Genomic DNA, 20910 nt, shown 5'->3' with positions numbered 1-20910 from the left:
TGTCTTTTTCCCGTCTATTTGAAAGATGAGCCCTCAGAATCTGTTGCCATGTTTCCACTCTGGGCTTCAGCAGGACTGGAGGGAAAATGGAAATGTGCCTGAGTTTTCTCTCTTTTAAACAAAGTCCTACAAAGGCTATCTCATAGCTTTACCCCATGGACTCAAATACAAATAGCAATGCCTTGGCCAGAAATCACAGAGTGAAAAAGGCTACAGAGGACAGATGTTATCAAATAAAACAAACAAACAAACCATAACATTTAAGGACTTCTAAATAAGTTTCCCATCCCCAAATCACACTCTGTGGTTTTTGCTCAGTACACGCTGCACGCTGAAGTCTTTATTTCCTGCAAAACAATGGCTCTATGAGAGCATTCGTTTTGGAAGTTTTTTTTTCTTGCTTTGGACCTCAGGTGTATAAACTTGGATTAATCACAATAAATACTGTCATTGGGCAATGCATGATCTTCTTTTATTTTATTTATTTATGTATTTATTACCAAGAAATGAATATATAAATGTGTATTTGCATAGGGAGAGTTTCATCATATATATAATTCTTAAATAATACATTGTTTAGTTTCATTCTTAAACATTATAAGAATGTCACACTATCCATCATCTTCTAGAATTTGTGGTTTTACTCATCATGACATACCACCATTCATTTAAATTGCTGCATATTGCTATAGTTCATTCATTTTTACTGCTGTGTAACATTCTGCTGCAAATAAACTGCAATTTGTTTTTCCATTTTTTTTTCTCAATAATCATTAGGTTGTTTCCAGGTTTTGTGATTATTAACAGAGCTACTACAAACATTGTCTTACTAGATTTTTTTTTGCAGGACCATGAGTTGAAGTTCTTTAGAACAAAGTGAGACCAATGTAAACCATCAGGCTTTCTCTTTATTTCATCCCATCTTTGAGTTCACTATGGCAGGGGGACACTGAATCAGCAAACTTAATGGATCTACTCAACCAGTTTCAACTCTTCCCATGAAAAAACATTCAGAGAGTAACTAGTATGTAAGCGTATATTTCATACCTACAAAACACATAGACAAAAGGAAAATTCCATCTGTTTTATCATTCAGCTTACTGAAAAAAAGAGGAAGTGGCATCGCCCAGACATGTCCCAACAATATATATCATGAAGTCCACCCAACAAGGTCACACGCAAATTCAAAATGGATTATTGATGCACGCAAATCAGCAACTTAAGAGTGATGAAATGTGACTCAGTTCCTACTTAGTTCAGGGACAAAGTGGATGATCTTTCATAGTTTTACACAAATGATATACAAACAATAGATTTAAAGACCTGCTACATATTACTTACACACGCACACACCATACTCACATGTTTTGTTCAGGTGCAAATGCTTAACTGAATATGCTTCTTCTCTTTAAGTTTTTTTTTTTTTAATTTGCTCACGGATCACATTGGGTTGCGGAAGTCAGCCAAGTCACAGTGGAAGTAGCAGGGGTAGGGGTACTGGTATTAGCAGGGTGGAAGTGACAGGGGTAGTAATGACAGCACCAGCTAACATTTCATGAGTGCTCACGACTTCCCAGGCATGGCTCTAAGTGGTTCATGCATATTTACTAACTCAGTAAACAAGCCAGCCTCGTGAAGCAGCGCCCTTACTGCATTTGCAGATGAGGACCCCGAGACACAGGAAGTTCAATGCACTCTTCACGGCTATACAGCTGGTAAATTACAGAGGTGGGCAATCTGGCTCCAAAGCAAATGTTTCTAACTATTAAATCCAGATAGCACATGAGCAGTGTCATCTATTATACTCTGCAGGTCCTAGTCCCCATACCGGCCTAGACCATCCCTGTGCCCATGCACAGATCCAGCATCTAGAGGCCTTAGTTTCATCACCTAAAAAGTTACAGAGATGTTCTAGGTGGTCTTTTAAAACACTTTCAAGCTGTGTTAGTCTGTGCATTTAAGTCCCTGTTACAATTAATCTCTGATCATCAATCTTTCATTAAGACCTAACAAAATTAACCTTTTAACATTAGGAGTCATGTCAACACAAGGCTGTGTAATTGAATGTTGTCTTAGTCCACCTGGGCTGGTATACCCACATACCACAGACTAGGTATCCCGGACCATCACACAGGGCACTAGGAGTTCAACATATGGATTCTGGGGGAGACCCAGTCAGACCATAGCAAATGTCCATGAGCACACTGCATTCTCTGTTATCACCACTCCTAACAGCTAACAAACTCGCCAGGAGACATCTATCACCAAAAAAAAAAAAAAAAAATACACAGTTGAGAGCCAGAAGAAAGGAGATTGGAGAGAAACTTAAATTGGATAGCCCCCTCCTTAGTGACAGAGTTGTAGTTTAAATTCTGCAGCTTCCAAAGAGATCAAGAAAATGAGGCCCACGGTTGCAATATGTGTCTGGAGAACACCTTTTTAACCCGTCCATAGATCCCAGAAGCCATGTGAATCCTGTATGTAGCACAGTCGGCGTTTAGAACTCAATTCCATAGGCATGTTTACACAGACTGGCTATTGAAAGCTCCCAGCTATGGAATCCCAAAGCTGCAAACTGTATTTATGTGCAGGGCTGCTAATCCCTGGTCCCAGCTCTGCTCAAGTCAGTAGAAACACTTCGTCTCTGTAGACAAGGCCCTGTAAATCTCTCCTTGTCGAAGGATTTAGTTCACTGATTGTCAGCCATGAGCTACTTCATAAAACAACCCACAGAGGAATAGAACCTTCTGCTCTGCCTTTGGCAGGGAGCTTGTTACACTAGATAACCTTTTAATGACTGTATTCCATTTTAACTCGGCTCCAGAGAGGGAAACTAAAAAGAAAGAAAAGATCCTCCCTTAATGCTATGCTTTCTTCATATTGCATCTACTGAAGCAAATTAGAAAAGATGGATAGAGGCTACTTCTGCCTCTGGAAACCCAGGGCCTTACAGTATAAAAATGGGCCAGTTGCTCATTGAAGTGGTGACGTTTCAGGGCTAAAGGACCCATTGAAATTATGCAAAGACAAAATTTCTAAACTGAAAGTGATACCAAATCCACATCAATGCTATTTTTAACACTTGTGTCAGGCTGAGATGTTACTTTTTAATTCTGTTACGTTTTGCAATGATTACCTTCATTTTAATAAATTGCAATTAATAGTCAGGAAAAAGAATACTGGTTTAAGGGAGCACAGAAGTATACGCCTGAGACTTTTTTTTTTTAATTTAAGGAGACTTTATGTCTACTTTATACTAAATGAAGAGATTTAAAGGGGAGTGTTCCCCCTGAGGAGAGCACTGAGACTGAATTCTACAGAGAGTGGCAGTAAAGTATTTCAGTGTGATATTGGTTAGAAGACAGAGCTTCTATGAAAGTTAGATCAGAGTCCTGAGAATTTTTGCAACAAAGTCTCTGAGATACAGATTTGGGGCTCTGTAACGAAATAGTTCCCCACATTAATAATGCTAAAAATTCAAAAATTTTGATGCAAGTTACCTTGCGTGAAAGATATCTACATTATATCTACAAATGCTTGGTTCTAATTGTAGCGTGCAAATTTATGTTTAACTTGGACCAAATTTTATATGCAGGAGAAGCCATCATTACTGACCTCCACTTGACGTGCTTACTGTATTAAACAGACCTGCCCATGACTCCATAAATGCAGGGGCAGGTGACCTACTATGTCTATAACTGAAGGCTAGGGGGCTCCTCCCCAGGACAATGCTCACTGCTGTACCCACCTTTAGAGATGGACACTCACCAGGGGTCAGCTGTGTTCATCTCCAAACCGATTTCTTTTTATTCTCAGTTTTATTTCTTTATTTCAGCTTTACTGGGGTACAACTGGCATGTAAAACTGTAAGATATGTGAAGCATACGTCGTGGTAATTTGGTAAATGTGTACATCTCCAAACCAATTTATGGCAATTTGCATCTCCTAGCATTTTTGTGTATTTTAATTAAGGACAGTGTAAATTGATGACATTATAATTAAACAAGAGAAATGCTCCTGTTAAAAATAAACTGAATGTTTGGAAAGATTTGATTAAGTGGAGTCACAAAGAAATTACTGAGAGTTAAGATGTCATATACCAAGTAGCCTACTGGCCCCCACGGTCACCCCTCCCCGTACACACACACCACCAAGAAAATAACGGGGAGGAATCCACTAGGTTTCTGCACTCAATTTACTTCTAAAGTACCTGGAGCAGGGCTCAGCAAACTTGTTCTCTGAAGGGTCAAACAGTAAATATTTTAGGCTTTGCAGGCCAGAGGGTCTCCCTTACAACTATTCAACTGTCACCAGAGCCACAGACAATACCTAAACATTGAGTATGACCAATAAAAGTTGATTTATGAACACTGAAATTTGCATTTCACATCATTTTTACATATTAGAAAATTTTCTTCTTTTTAGGTTTTTTTTTCCCGACCATTTAAAAAACGTAAAACCCATTCCTACCTCAGGGCCGTATGAAAACAGATGGCAAGCCAGATACAGCTCAGGCTGGTCTGCCAACCCCTGATCTGCAGTCCTCACTCCATTTAAGAGAAGCAAAAACTCAAATCATAGAAGATGCATTCGGGGTACGTTTATATAAGAAAGAAGATGCAGAACTTCATTCAGCCAATCCTACTCAAAGAAAATGTCTTGACTCTACGTCCAAACAGTGGTGGACAATTGTACCCATTAAGTTAAAACAGAATGGTTAAGAGGTACGTGTGTACCACTTTGAAGATTTCCTGTTTTACCCACATTTATAATTAATCATTTGTAAAGCTATGTGTTTAATGTCTGTAGAAGATCAGGCAGGCAGGCACCACGTCTATCAGCTCCGCTGTGGGCCTCTCCAGCCCGGCCAAGTGTTCTCACAGTATTGCCAGAGAAGGATTTCATTCAACAAATCTGTATCAAGCAGTTACTGAGCAACTCCACGTGCGGCCCTCTTCCTGCTTCTACAGACACAACTGTGAAGGAGACAGGCAGTGCCCTTGTTTTCATGGACTTGCATTCCACTGGCAAGAGGCAGACAACATACAATTAAACATTCCTTCAACAAGTAAATGTTCAATCACGATACAAGCCAATATTTTAAAATCAACAGCTTACTGTCAGACACTCCCTCCCCAACATACTAACCAGTTACTTAACAGAAATTCTCTTTTCTCTGCCTATCATGTCATCTTGATATACCCTAAATGTCCAAGCAGTCTGTTGTCCTTCTTTTTCCGATGGAGCCAGTCAATACCCCGAAGAGACAAAAATTACTATGAGGTCACTACCACTTCTGAGAAGAAGTGATGTTCTGACTGGAACACATAATAGTAATGGCCCCCCCACACTGGGATGCCCGTGCCCGAATCCCTGGAACCAGCATCTGTGTTACCTTATACGGCAAAGGAGATTAGCACATGTGATTACGGTTAAGGAATTGGGACCAGAGATCTTCGCCTGATTATGCAGCTGGGCCCAATCTAATCACATGGAGCCTTAAAACAGGAGAACATGCCTCAGCTGAAGTCAGAGAGATGCTACAGAGGAAAAGGCAGGAGAGATCTGAAGGATGAGATGAATTCCACCCGACCTTGGGGTTGAAGATGGAAGGAGCACGCGCCAAGGCACCAGGGCGGCATCTAAAATCCGGGAATGGACCTCAGCCAACAGCCCACGAGGAAACACACGGGTGCTCGGTCCTCTGACAGAACGGAGCTGAATTCTGTCAACCACCTGAAGGAGCAAGGATCACCTCCCAGCACCTTCAGAAAGGAAGGCAGCCCTGCTGACACCTTGATTTTGGCCTTTCGGGTCTCTAAACAGGCACCCAGTCAGGTCTGCCAGACTTTTGTCCTACTGAAACTGTACGAGAAGAAATTTGTGATCATCTGTTCCAGTGGTGATTTCAAACTTATCCGGGCTCCAAGAATGCCTCTGAACATCACTGCCCCTTCTGTGGAGAAAAGTATTTACGCCAAGAAAATCCAGTCTGCAGTGCCAGATAATTCATTTAGCAATCCCTGTCATGATAGTATTTTTAAAAGAAATGTGTAATGCTGATTACCAACTCATTATTTGGAACAGGTTGTAATCACGGGCAATATTTCCAGAACATGCAATAATACAATTAAAGTTATAAAGTCATTTGGATTATGTGAACAACGCAATTGGGTGATAACTATCATCTTGTTGAAGATTCTCACTTAGGCTAATAATGGATTCATCTGTATGGAAATCACACAGCCAATTACGACTTGCGTTGAAGTCTGTCTGCTTTCAGGGTGGATAAAAAGCACAATTTTCCTGACAGTAAAAACTGCCGGTCTTCTGCAACTGAAAAACCACTCTAATTCCCCACGCTTCTGCTTATGTCCTGTCCTGTATATGACTCTCCATTTGTTGTTGTGTCTGCTTGTTTGATTTAAAATTGTTTCAAGAAGAGGTTCAAAAAGAAGAGCTGCTTGGTTCAGCAGAGGATCTAAAGGGTTTCTGTTTACTTCTTACCTGAGGATACTTTTTGAGGAGGGCTGTATGTCTACTGGACCTCTTGATTTTGTTTTTCATTCTCACCATCATGGAGTAGATTGAGGGAGAACTAACACACTCATTACTCCAAGTGTCAAGAGCTTGCAGGAACTGGGGAGCAGACAAACAGCAAGCCTGGATTTAGCAGGTGGAAGATAAGATATGCAGGATGCTAGATGTGACAGAACCAAAAAGGAAATGAAAAACCATGGAGTGCCACTTTGAAATCTGACGTCTGGAGGGGGTAAAAGCCATCTTAAGGAAAAGACCGGTTTGCTTTTCTCTGTTTGTTCATTGGTAGTGTTTACAGGGAGAGAAGACTACCTCGGTGGATGCTTTAACTCTGTCCAGGAAACACTCAAAGCCTGGTCCCAAAGGGAGAGACTGAGCTCAATCGATGCTGAACTACCCAGCAAACAGCGGCAGTGCCGGGGCCTCTGCGTGGCCTGTGTTCTCTCCCTAGGCTGTGTGGCCAGTGATACGCTAGTGTCGATGCTCACAGGCTCATGCAAACCACCTGTCGGCATCTGTCTCCAACTCTGTTCAGCACTATCAATGTTGGTTATTTAAAACTGGCCATGGAGGGAGTATTTACATCATGAAACCTGCGATCCCTACCAATCAGTGCTCCTGCTCTAGGAGAGCCAGGGGCTAAACATTAATCAGAACTCCGCTGTTATCCCAAAAATCTTCCTTTGGCCCCGTTGCTTGCTTTATGTAAGTGTCACCTCAGAAGCCCTCCCCCAACTACCTGGTAAAAAACAGCACATACACCATCTTCTCTATCTCGTGGTTCTCAAAACCAGCTGCACACCAGAAACACCTGGGAAGCTTCAGAATCAAGTTAAGCCCCACTTTAGGCCAGTCAGAGCAGAAACTCGAGGGGCAGTGCTAAGCATGGGGCTCTGTGAAGCTCCCCAGGAGACGCGAATGTGAAGCAGGGGTTGAGACTCATTGTTCTAGGCCCTTAGTCAGCGGTTATTCACAAGGACTACAGCTACCTGCAAGGGTGTATTTATGGGCTGCTCTCCTACTAGTATAACGCAGGTTGCATGGGGGCAGCGCTATTGTCTGACTGTTCAACATCGAATCTCTTGAACCTAGAATCATGTCTGACATATAGGAGTCAGTAGGTAAGTATTTGAGAAAGGAAGAGGGATGAGAAAGGAGGGGAAGGAAAGCTATATTTTTGTACAGCTAGCATCTCTGGGAGGGTGTTAAGTTGCTAACTGATCTGTTTCTTCAGGAAATTGAAGGAAAGGGAGATTCTGATCTAATAGAGAAACTGGCCTCATAACACAGGGGCAGGCTGGGAGACCTGTAGAAAACATGACTAGTCAGACACACCACCGAAAGAGAAAAAAACTAATAATCGATGTGTGAAGTGATACCTGACAACCAATTTTAAGATCTCTTGTTCTGTTACTGCACAAACCAGCTTTGTGATGGGGTTCCTTGGGGACTAAAGAGACAGGATCCACCCACACTTGGGATAAAGCACAGCAGGGAGAAGCGGGAATGCCAGGTTGTTCACCTCTAGAGGGCGCCATTCACACCACAGTTGACATGAAAAGTGCCCCATGGAGTTGTGCAGTGTGCAAAACGCACAGGTGTCCCAGCAGCCTAGGGGGAAGAGAGCAGCCTGGAAGCTGCACTGTGGGATGGGCAGAGTGCCCAGAGAGGGGCTCAGGGAAAGAGCCCAGAGTAAGAGGCTATACATAGCAAGGGCAGATGAATGTGCCTCCCCAGAATCTTCGAAAACAGTTGTGAAAGAATGCAGACTTCTCGCAGTCACATGAAATGGGGTGATTTCACTTAGATGGTAAGGGAAAGAGTGTCTCCAAAAAGATGAAGGCCTTGGGTAACATCTGCCTGTTGTGATCAAAGTTGGGCAAGCACACACACACACAGGATGGGGAAGGCTGCACACAGGTGTGCACTGGGTATGACTGCAGCACAATTCCTGCGAAGAGAGAATGTGCCCAAACAACGGGAGGAGTTTAGAAAGACCTTAAAGGACTAGAGGGAAGCCAGCTGGAAGCAACAATGGGCTCTTTGAATGGAAAAACATGAAATTTTACATTGAGCCACCACCTAGCAAAAAGAAAGGGCTCCACTGCTATGCTGGGAAGAAAATGCCAAATGGTTTTGATGGTTCCCAGGTTCTCAATAAATCTGTTCACATGCCCTATTAGCCAGAGCCCCAGGCCAGTGTCCGTGGGCATCTGGTCAGTTTCAGAGAGCAGGCTGTTATGAAGATCTCAGAACCATGAGTCTAGACTTGTTCTCAGATAGAGAACATATCACTGAACATTTCTGTGTCAGTTTTCGCATTTCACGAGACTGCGAGACTTCAAGCAAATCTCAGTTCTGACTGGGAGATGCCCACTGGGATTAAACCGGCTTGGCCACTAGGGGGAGGCAAAGGCAGGCCTTTCAGGGGGCGCTGCACCTGCTGCTTGCAGACCCAGTGTTAAGAAGTGAGAAGAAGCCGGCCACAGCCTGCAGGAGCAAGAAAACATTCACAGCGACAACACATAAAGCAGAAAAGTAGGATCTTGGATTTCCTGAGCCCTGATTTTGTTTGTTTGTACCTCCCTCCTTTTTAATGGAATCCTATTTTGGCCCTTTCCCCAGACAACCCTCGAAGGGAGAGCAATTTTATCACACACTTGAATTGACCATCCAACAAACAGCTAGTGGTGTGAAGGTGCTCCCTGCTGCTGGGGGCAGAGGGCTGGCGCCTGACGCATGCCTGAGAAAGCCAAGCAGCCTGCAGTGATACGAGTAGGGGACTGGATGGCTGGCCTTACCAGATGGGGCCACTAATGAAAAACACCAGCTTGAGGGTCCTGTCCACTAGGGCTGCCTAAAAAGGCAGCGGGACCCCTACAGAAAGTGGGATGTAAATACTGGATTTCCGGGGACTACACAATGACCCACCAGTGGAGTAGGAAATGTATGCTCCTCAGTCAAAAAAACTATGGAACAAGGTGGCCGGGATAAGGACCTCTGAAATAAACTTCACTGTCACCCTAGACAGAAAGACAGCTTTAAGTAGCCACCACCCCAATAAGGGAGAAACCAGCCTCAGACAGACTAGTCTCAGGAAGAGCTTTCTTCCCCCTTTCCCACCATTGTCTCTCACCACTGAACTCGGGAGGAGTCCGAAACTAGCTAGCAAGCTGGGAGAAAGGAGTGGAAGAGAAAGACACAGAAAAGCAGCCAGCCAGCCCCCTGTAGCCCTGCCAGCCCCCAAGGAAGAAAGAGAGAGAACTGGACAGAAAGACTTCATCACTTAACATCTTAGAGCTGCTGTTCTTGTTCCTGTGTTCGAGCCTTGCTCTCAACGTGCAACCTGAGAACTTTCTATCACCCAAGAGGAATAAAAGTCATGGGCATAAGGAGGCTGGGGCAGGGGGAGGTTCCCCCACTGAACTTTCAAAAAGATTATGCAAGATGAAAAAATCATAAAAAAAATTGCAGTTGTGTTACATTATCATTTGTCTTGTTCAAAAGGCCAATTACATAAAATTTGGGAAAGCCTGTGCCTTCCCCCTCCTCAGTTTTCTTCTGCAAAATGGGAAGAAAATGAGATATAGTCAAGGAATAATACCTTCCCTACTGACAAGAACTGTGGTTTAGGGAAGAGATTATTACTAAACCTAAGTGCAAAGTGACAGGGCTAGGAGTGATCCAGAAGTGATCTTGGAAAGCCAAATATTTAGAATCCTTGGCTAGCACCCCAGAATCAGAGACGGCAATCCTAAGTGTACTTACCAAAGAAGAATATCACTCTTTAGCATCACTAAGATTTGTGTGCAAGAAAGAAGTAGTCAAATGTAAAGTGAAAGAAAAGCCCCTGTCAGATCACACTAAAAAAACAGCATGAAGTAACTGCTCCAGAGCTGGACAATCTGGCATCAGTGTACACACAATAAGAAAGTTCTCCCGTTGGATTAGAAAGAGATTTTCAAATAAGATTAAAACCAATGATCAGAACAGGAATGAGAAGGCCTCCCCCTCTTTCAAGGGGTAGAGAACGGCAGGGCATGTTTTTCAAAATAACACAGAGGAAGCTCTCAAGGGAAGACTAAAGCCAGAGGCTTCAAAGAGAAAAAATCTATATCCCCTGCTGTAATATACTTAGTGAAGAGAAGAACCAGAAGAGACAAAAATGGCAAAATTGGAGCTGGAATAGTGAAAATCAAAGATCAAGTGAGAAGTCTGTGTAGACAGAGTGATAACAGGAGAAGGACGACTCAGAAGCTGCCTACAGGGTCTTCAAATCAGCAGGACAGAAGGGAGAAAGGATGGATGGGGAGCCAGCGGTGGGGACAGCACTCAGCAGGGACTATTGGCAAGTTCTGAAAACAAGAAAAGGTGACCTCCAAGGAGCTCAAAAGGACACAGAGATAAATGAGGCATGTTCTTGCCATCAGGATGCTTTTAATCTGGAGGTGAAGAGCTACATACAATTAATTACCTTTAATAAAAGTTGTGACCTGACAGTTAATTCAGGAACACAACATGAGAAAATGTGAATTGAAAAAAACAGGCTTTGAAATGAACCTTAAGATACAGATGGTTTGGGCTGGAGCAGAGTTCAGGAAGGAACATTTAGGTGAAAGGGATTCTGGAAATGGGGAGCAACATGGACAAGGCAGGAAACTGCAAGGGAACTGTGAGGGGTCTAATGTGGCTTGAGCTATTTCCACACACGAAAGAAAAAATGTTTCCCAGCCAGTTAATAATTCACAAGTAGATGATAAATTGAGAAAAGTAATCCCATTGTTCAATGGGGGCAGAGCTCCTGAGTTTAGTGGACCAATTAAGAAAATCAACAGTGCATGGAAATCATGTACCAAGATCATAAAAAACACAAATTCCTGAATTCCAGGAAGACTCTAATTCAATAATTTTAAGGGTAAGTTCTAATGCAAACAGTTAATGAGCCTGAGTGTGTGGGAACCGTGGAAGATTTCTGAGGGAAGCCAGGTAATTTTTCACCATACTTTGGAGCAGATAAAATATGAAAGGACACATGCAACAAAAGAAGAATATGTTACTGTGGTAAATTAGGTCATTGTTCTCAATTCTTCACAGCCTCTTAGAATATAAGACCTTGCAGTGCCCACGAGTGGGCGGACGATACTCCTCCACTCCACTGAAACTGGGTTTGGCCAAAGGAATGTGCATGGAATAAGTGTCTAGCTCCGAGCCAAGGCAAAGAGGGTGTTCTACTTTCTCTTAAGCACCTGCCATCAACCTTGAGAAGAACATGGCAGCGGCTTCATTCAAGAAGAATATGGAGACACATGGTACAGACCTAAATGCCACCTGGAGCCAAACCAGCCAACTGGCATCCTGAGACAAAGATGCCCCAGCTGACCTGCAGGCCTATCAATAAGAAAAATAAGTATTTGTTGTTATAAGTCACAAAGTTTTGGAAGAGTTTGTTTGTTATACCACATTATTACAGCAATAGCTGACTAATATTCTAATTAAATTAAATCCAAGGCTATGCTGCAGCCTGAGAGAAATTCTCATCCCAAATTACACAGTTAACTCTATTCAAAATAGCTAACTCCCCATGCGTCCTACAGAAATCAAAAGGCAGTGTAAAGACACTCCAAAATTGCAATACCAGAAAACAAAAGGTTAAAATATGACCTCTGACCATTATCGAATCCATAGGAAGAAACTTAAGTCCAAAACTCAAATTCTCCATTTCTTGTCAGTGAAAGTCCACAGAATTCCCAAGGGCCAGAAGCTTTAAAGCATAAACCTTCTTCTGTTTAATCCCATCCAGAGTGTCCTGATATAGTTGTAACTCCTTCAGCAAATGTGGCCTGAGATGTCTTCCACCGGAACGCTGTACCTTCATGACAACTTTAGAAGTTGAATTTCCTCCATCTCAAGTTTTCCTGAGTCCAAACTGCATTCCGCGATAAACAGAACACAAGGCAATCTCAGCCCCTACCACAGTTGTAAAACGACATTTCCAGACCCATACTTGAAGCAATCTAACCCCATGCTACTGCTGACTAAGACCAGAGCAGGGTCTCGGGGGTCTAAGGGAAGGAAGGAAGGCAGAGATGATCTCTTGGTTTCAACCTCAGCAGATGCCAGGCAGTCAATCATGTACGTAGATTCCTACGTTTGACCCTACACTCAAGTATGAGAAACTGTCATTAAGATGTTAATCACTGGATGTTGATTATAACTCTAAGGTCACAGGTCATGGTGTTCTCCTCTCAGAGAATAACATTTCAGATATTCATGTCTTCTTGCAAAATTCAAGAAATTGCAGAGAAGTCAATCCCAATCACCAGATTTTCCATTCCAGATTTCCATTACAGATTTTATTCAGTAGGTTATTTATTCTTTGAGACCTGTGTCCTAACCACATCACTGCTGTCAAGTGAGCTAGCCTTCACAACAGACTCTTTTAGTCCTGCGCCAAAGGCTTTGGAATCGAGCCAATAAAACCTGCCTCCTTACATCCACATTATTTTACTGCTTGCGAATCACCTTTAACAGATTCCTGAATTAACATCAGCATAGATGGTCTAGAAGCCGGTTCCCCTAAGGGCTCAGTGAGAACCAAGCCTCTGCCATCTTTCTTTTCAAAAGCCTAGCCTTCACTCGTCTTTTTAATGCCTAGGCTTTGAATAACCATTTCAATGGCAGCAGAAATATCTTCATACGTCACATCTTTCCTTGCAGCAGTGGGATGTGCCTCTGGCATTCTACTTCCCTGTTATTTCCCTATTCCTTTAAGAAATTTGAGCTCTCTCAGAAAGTTTCCATGATGCCAGCGCTTCTGTCCACATCCCTCCATGAATACAGTCTTCTCTTGCTCCTTTTCTTGCTCCTTAGATTGCTCCCGTTCCTTCTCTACCAAGCATGGGGCAACAACTCTTTTGAAACAGAAATACTTTCCAAATCTAAGGTTCAACCCAGTTCATTTCAACTGGTTTAGAAGGTTTGGGACTTTTCTGCATTCATTTTTTACCTTGCTTCAAATGCCTTTAAATTGTTAGGATGTTTAAATCATTTGGGGTTCTACATAATGTTTGATTCATAAACAGGCAACCAAAGGGTTGAAACCCCGCAGATGAGAGGAAAATGAAAAAGGCAAGAGGAAAGTGATGAAAACTTAGGACTTCGGAGGCACTGATATGCTGCGTGTGTGGAAGCGTTCTGGACTTCAATGGTGAGAACAGAATATTTAACAACTGTAAATTATTTAAAACATCTAAGAACCCAATACCGTATTATACGTCACAGTGCTTTGGAAAGTATTATGTCAGAATGAGGGACTCTTGTTAGTAGTCATCACGATTGTGTAAGATGCCAGTAATGACTGTATTTATGGAGAGAGGTGGACAGAAGCGCTGGCATCACGGAAACTTTCTGAATGAGAGAGGCTGTCCTTCCCGTCAAGGTTGGTGTGAGTTAATTAGCGGTCATTTTCACGTTTTGGCAACATAGGTACTTTGTCAAAGTTAACACAAGGCTTTTCCACCCTGAAAGGGAAATGTCACCTGGCCCCTGTTGCTGGCCTGAATTTAGCCAACAAAGAGCTGCCTCCTGAGTCCAGGATAGAAAAGAACAACAGTGGGCCTCAGGGCTGTCAGAGCTCAAGGCCAAGTCAGATTCACCAGCTGCATCTACACAAGGACCCTCCTAGGTGCTGCCAGGAATAAATCAGACCCTCTGACTCCACAGCTTCCAGGACACACGGGCGGGGGCGGAGATGAATATGATATGGGAGAGATCCATCATCATCCTCTCAGGCATGAGCAGACTTGGGTTTGGATCATCCTCACTAACCTACACAGCCAAACCACAGCGTGCGCCTGGCAAAGGCCCACACAGACACTGTCAGAGCAAATCCTCAGGGTGCTCTGCTGTCCCCGCTGCTTTTGATGGATGAAGTGACTGCTTGCCAAGGGATGAGAGGTCCAGGACGAGCACCGGAAGGCCCTGGAGTACTTGGAGATGATCCAGGGAGGACAAGCGTCCATCTTCAACACTCCAGAGCTACAGTCTGGTAGACAGGCATGGTTAGCCTCCAGCCACCGTGATGGGAGGAAAGCACAAAGGGTGTCACAAAATGGTAATGTGACTGCCTAAGGACCAGCAGATCCATTAGTCAGAACTGCTGTCCAGGTATCAGCTGCTCTGGTATTAAGGACCTTGATTCTCCTTGTGACTAGGGGAAAGTGACCGCACCGTGCCCAGACCGCGCCATACCTCAGCTGCCCAGCGAGACAGCCTGTGTTCCCCAACAAGGAGCCCTGTCACACGCTGGGGCGTCTCCCCAGGGCAGAGCAGTGTCAGGACCCCTCTATGACAAGGAGCCCTGTGGCACGCTGGGGCGTTGCGCCGGGGCAGAGCAGTGTCAGGACCCCTCGATGACAAGGAGCCCTGTGGTGTGCTGGGGCATCGCGCCGGGGCAGAGCAGTGTCAGGACCCCTCGATGACAAGGAGCCCTGTGGTGTGCTAGGGCGTCTCCCCGGGGCAGAGCAGTGTCAGAACCCCATTACGACAGGGCTCTCCCTCTCTGTTCCACTTTCCCAGGGCTGTACGCCTGTCGTCCAGGGCCCGCCCACCTGGCAGACACTGGTTCAGCTTCACAGAATTCTGTCCTAGAGGTATACATGGAAGCTCCCACATGCATTTGGGAAGCTGAGGAAGAGGGATTTTTCTAGCATTCACTAAGAAATCATGGCAGGGGCTTTGTCCATGCTCTGACCTTGTGCTACAGGACATGATCGATGAAGACAAAATGGATTTTTCTGGCAATCCAAAGGCAATATAACGTAGTAGATTAGAAAACCCAGAATTCCAGTCCTGGCTCCAACACTAACTAGATGAGCAACCTTAGCTAAATGTTTTAACTTTCTAAGTGCCTGGAAAATGAGGGTACTCACATTTTCCCTGCCCATTTCCTGCCTCAAAAGTCTGCAGTAAAGACTGAAAGGAAAATTCGGTGGGCAAGAAATTTGTCTGTTTTAAAAGACAAACGAACTTACAAAACAGTAACAGACTCAAACATAGAAAGGTTACCAGAGAGGGAAGGGAGTGGGAACGGATAAATCAGGAGTTCGAGATTTGCAGATACTAACTAATATATATAAAATAGTTAAACAACAAGTTCATACTGTATAGCACAGGGAACACTATTCAATATCTTGTAGTAACTTATGGTGAAAAAGAACATGAAAACGAATATATGTATGTTCCTGTATGACTGAAGCATTATGCTCTACACCTGAAATTGATACAACGTTGCAAACTGACTATACTTCAATAAATATATATACACAAAAAAAGAAATCTGCGTTTTTTAACTTTGAAAAACACACAGATATTAATATTAGCAGCACTATGTGTCTTCTTACACTGCACGCAATTAGAACAACTTAAAAAGAGTATAAAATGTTAAGAACCAAATTAGACAAGACCCTCCCTCAAAACTCATGGCTCTGAAAGTAGCTGCTATCACTAATTAATGGAATACGTGCCCACAGAATCATTGACATTTATCGTGGGGAAGGAGCTGAGAAATTCTTTGGTAGAAACAGTATAGCACAGCAGAGGAGAGTGTGGATTTGGAGTCAGACCACCTGGCTCCGATCCTCACCACCTTGAGCAAATATTCAGTCTTGCTAAATCTCAGCTCCTTGTCTCTAAAATTGCAGTGATGATGGGACCTAGCTCATGGGTTATTTTGGAGACGGACCAAGGTAATGTGCATAAAATGCTCAGAATGCTGGGCTTAGCACTTAATGAATGCTCCATAAATGAAAGCCATCATTGTCTTACGGAGGCCAAATCTGCAGAGTAGGGAAACTAAGCAGTTTGTGCAAACAAGAACCTGAACTCAGAGGCAATTCTTTCTCCAGGAGCCCACCCAGAATTTTGTGGTTTCTCCATGACTTGGGAAACCTAGAACAACTTTATCTGGGTATCTGGATGTCCTCACCTATTACTGGGAAGAGAATGTTCATAACTTTCATGTTCAGTTATGTTTCAACTCAGGCTCAGTGCTGAAAAAAAATTAAAGTGAATTAAACTAAAGGGAAAAAAAAAAAAACAGTCCAAGGCAAATTCGCAAGAGAGGTCAGCTCATGACAGCATTACGGACTTTCCTTGCCATCAAAGAGGCATTTTCTGATGCCAATTTTATACCAATTTTAAGCAGTACTGAAATGTCAGGAAATATCTTATCTTGAATTTGATCTGTTGCATAGGTGTCTCCATAGATTAATTAGAGGTTTCTTATGAATGTCTTGTCACCGTCCCTGTCAGTGCAGCTGGAACAGCTGAAGGAACATTTCATGCAAGGGCACATAATACCTCCAAAGAGACCAGCTTCCTTCCCTCCCCTGGCATCACAGAACTTATTTCACTCTGGGAGCACCTCTGCTTTTATCCATCTGACCTAATGGAAGGTCTTCTCCTTGGCCAGGACTGTCTTTGAAGTAAGCGAGGGGAGAGGCCAAAGCTAAGCCAAAAAGTTGAACGAGGAACAGTCTTGCATCTAATCCCTGTAGTTAGCCTGGCTTCTCCTCTTCTCCATCTGCCAAAAGAATACTTCTCCAATCTTCTTTCTCTTCCCATGATTCTCCATCAGCCCTGTCAGTCTACAGCCAATGCTCTCTCACTGGGTTTTAAAGCATCACTACACTGGGAATTCAGTAATTCTGACTCAGGGCTCCAATTTATCAGTACAACATTGCTTCACTTATGAGGTGTCCCTTCATCCTGGATTCCTGAAGAAGGACATACTTGTATTAAAATCCCCCCAACCGGGGTATTTCTCTCCGATGAACAAGTGCACTCAGTATCTGCATGTGTTTAGCAACACAACTGTTTCCAGGTATCTCCATTCTATTGTTATCTCACCCTCTTATTTAATTATTTTGTAACTTGTCTTGTGCTTGTCTCACTGCACCAATGGATTTCAAATTCCCTGAAATCAAATCATACCATGTTGTTATCTGCACTGAGGGTCCTGGCAGTGGTGTTCAGCCAAAGTACCTAGCATATCTTTGCCTTTATCAGTCACTCAACTAAAACACACACACACACACACCACTGTAATTATCTACATACAGTTTTTGCCCTAATGAGTTTCCTATACTGTAGAAGGGGTTAGCATGAAAAAGAACTGTAACAGAGTTGTAAATAGGTTTCTGTTACCTGTACCAACACCCAGTAGATATAACACCTGAAAGTCTCAGAGGGTAACAGTGAATGGTCAGTGCAAAAAAGTTGGGAAATTGTGTTAACCTCATCATTCTCGCCCATAGGGAAAGATAAATAGTGCCCAAGCCTACTGTGAAAAAGAACTCCCACGAAACTTCTCTCTCTTCTCCATCTTCTCCCAACTCTAACCCTTCCCATCACCTGGACGACCTTCACCACAAAGGAACAAGAGAGGTTTCCTGTTTGCACTACCCACGAGTCTCCTCTCATCATGAGGCGGTCAATTGTTTAAAACATCCCCAAATAGTCCTTGGCCAGACTCTTTAGAAACCAATCGTCTTTGAAGAAATCAGTTTGCCTAAATTTTATACTACCAGCAAGCTCGTGGAAACACCTAAGGGAAAATGGAGAAAATAGCAAAGCTATTGGAAAACAATTACTTAGGGTATCAGAAGGAAGAAAAAGAAAGATACTATGCAAATATATGACCCCTCACTCTTGAGAGCTATTCTCTCTTGATAGCAGCGATGTTGGATCCCTCCCTGAGAATTTGGCTTGAAAGGAAATCTTCACATGGTTAATATTAGACCTCTGGGGCATCCGGCCTATCAGTGCACTTCAACATTTCAAACCACGGCTCTACTCGGATCCTTCGGTGGGTGCTGTCAGGAGTGCTGTCCTGAGGATTCTCATAAAAAGAGCAGGTTCAACAGGAGAGTCTTAATGATAGATTAGCCACGTCCACCAGTGTCAGCATGGACGCCAGGGCTCTGTTAGCCCGAAAATAGACATTCCAAACCAGAGCTATCATACAGTGCGTGGAAGGTCTGAGGAGAGGAATTAAAAAGTATTCCCAAAGGGGATTGTATGTGGGTTAAGCCTTAAAGAGGGACAGGATTTCAGTGCACCGGTAAGAGGGGCCATTGGGGCAGGTGAAATGCGACAGCATGGGCAAAGGTGCAGAGGCAGGGAAGCTGGGGGCTCTGGCACCTTTGAGAAGCAGTGTGTGGCCTGTGGCAGGTGGTGGGTCCAACAGGAGCTGCTGATTCAGGGTCCCCACCAGCGACGTCCAACAGAAATACAATGTGAGCCATGTGTGTAACTTACATATTTCTAGTTGTTACATTTTTAAAAAGTAAAACATTAAAAATCAGTTTCTTTTTCTTCCAAAAGCATTCCATTGTGGACAAACCATTAGAGAACTTGCAACAGAATTCAAAAGGTGTTAGACTAGCAAGAGTGGTCTAGCGGCTGAACTACGCCAGCTTCCATGGCAGATACAAGGATAACCATAAACCATGTGATAAAGATAGGATCATAAAATGAAAAGAAATAAAAGGAGATCCTGAGCGCTCTGGTTCTGATAGGACTTGCCGATAACAGGAGAGGAGATAAAAAGGCAACGGGAGGGTATCGGAGCCATAAACATGCTCATGAGGAACGTCAGCAGTTGCCTGCTCGGCCCCTTTTCACAGGCAGAAGAAATGTGGAATTCATTTTTTTCTGGGAGAATCTGAGTTGTTCCTCGTAAGATAATAACACTGAGGAGATCTGATAGTTGTTCAGCTGGATTAAATCTTCATTATCTTCATTTAGGGTCCGTCTTTTTTTAAGTAAATCTCTTCCCATTACGATGGGACTTTACAACGATGATGACTGCTTCCTAGTCCCTCCTCCCCAAAGCGTCTCCCTGCTACCACCTCTCAGACAAAAATGCATGCACCAGATTTGAAACCCCACGAGGACGTCAGCTAGATTTTAGTTTAGAGATTGTCAGGGGTGAAAATGCTAAATTAGACAGCGCTACACTGCAGAAGAAGCGCACTCTGGGGAGTCAGTCCACACTGAGTCTAAATCCCGGTTCTGCCAGTTGTTAGCTGTGAAAACTTGGGCCATTTCCTGAGCTTCGCTTAGTCCCGGTTTCACGATCGCTAAAGTGGGTACGATAACGCCTGTCTTCTGGAGTTTTTGTGAAGATTAAATGAGATAATACACGTAAAGCCCCAACACAGGATAACACTGAAGGTTCTCAGTAATGAGTACTTCACGCTAACAATCCATGAATATTTATTAAGCACTTACCATATGCTAGGCAGTGTTCCGGGTGCTGCTGAAACAACAGTGAAAAAGGCAGACTAACTAATGTTGTTGTCTAACAACATCAACAAAAATAACTCCCATTAGTACAGACTCTCAGTATGCCAAAAAGATACTGTGACAGTTCCTGTCCTGAAACTGACATCGGACCTCTGAAGTTAGATGCCTTCCTTAGAGATTATCCAGTCCTGTTTCCTGATGAGAGCGAGGAGAAAACAGTCCAGGATATAAAAAGACACTGAAGTCTGGGGACACAAGATGAGCAAGACTAAGTGCTATCCCCACTAGCTGATGATTTCCGCAGAGGATGGAGGCATATAAAACACAGCAGCAGGTGTCTGACAGTGTAATACCAACCTCTCACTGAAGACATACTGGTTATGATTAAATACGAAAATACACGTAAAGGTCTCAGCCCAGAGATGGTGGAAGTGGTGAAAGAAAATGTAAGAGAGGAGCACATACTGGAGCAGAAGTGATAACACTGGTATAGATGACTTGAAATGGGATCCAAGTCTGTCACAATTATCAACTTCCTTGGTTGGAAAGGTTCAGGCAAAAGTGGGTCTTTGCTGCTGGATGTGAGTTAGAAAACATGGAATCCTGGACAGAGATAGAAACTACCTTGGGACAGCAAAGGAAGCCAGCCTGAGGACGAGGTGACCCACACGAGTCAGAGTAGCAAGACCTAATGAAACTCAATTCTTGGTGACAATCAGTGAAGTACTGGATCTGGCCTCACCTGAAGCAGGTATACTTTTGTAGTTTTCAATTATGGGGACCTGGAATGTCTCTTTATGGTTTAATAAATTTGAGTCAGGTTTTCTGGTACTTTTTACTGAAAACATTCTAATTGGTATAGCACAACCAAGCTATAGCAAGTAAATATCCTAAACAGTACAGCAAGCCTTTAGTATTTCTTGTGTTGTGCTTATCCAACATTCATTCCCTTTCTAGAGCTTTAATCTCCTTATAGGAAATTATACCACCACCACCATTCTGCGTATCTTTGGTAAATCCAGGTGCCTGCCTCCCACTGCCTAACCCATTCTTTCCTTGGCC

General features: G+C 43.4%; 3 long non-coding RNA genes across 5 annotated transcripts in view; 1 reads left to right on the top strand and 2 right to left on the bottom strand.

Annotated features, from left to right (window-relative positions):
- Positions 1-20910, bottom strand: part of LOC140698766 (uncharacterized) — a 472809-nt gene that overhangs the window by 413348 nt on the left and 38551 nt on the right. For 2 of the 3 annotated variants that reach the window (XR_012076681.1, XR_012076683.1), the window contains exon 1: positions 14791-15009. The exons of the other annotated variant lie outside the window; for it this stretch is intronic. This is a non-coding gene — a long non-coding RNA (uncharacterized lncRNA). Of the gene's footprint in view, positions 1-14790; positions 15010-20910 lie in introns of those variants that run through there. 3 annotated transcript variants of the gene reach the window in all.
- LOC140698767 (uncharacterized) lies at positions 12085-14778 on the bottom strand. The gene is made up of 2 exons (XR_012076684.1): positions 14368-14778; positions 12085-12466 (listed from the first exon to the last, which is right to left on the bottom strand). It is a non-coding gene; the product is annotated as an uncharacterized lncRNA (long non-coding RNA).
- Positions 15158-19342, top strand: LOC140699013 (uncharacterized). The gene is made up of 2 exons (XR_012077041.1): positions 15158-15349; positions 18925-19342. It is a non-coding gene; the product is annotated as an uncharacterized lncRNA (long non-coding RNA).

Source organism: Vicugna pacos, chromosome 10 (assembly GCF_048564905.1).
Source record: "Vicugna pacos chromosome 10, VicPac4, whole genome shotgun sequence".
Taxonomy (NCBI): domain Eukaryota; kingdom Metazoa; phylum Chordata; class Mammalia; order Artiodactyla; family Camelidae; genus Vicugna; species Vicugna pacos.
The sequence above is the reverse complement of the archived record's forward strand: the minus strand, read 5'-3'. Positions and strand labels throughout refer to the sequence as shown.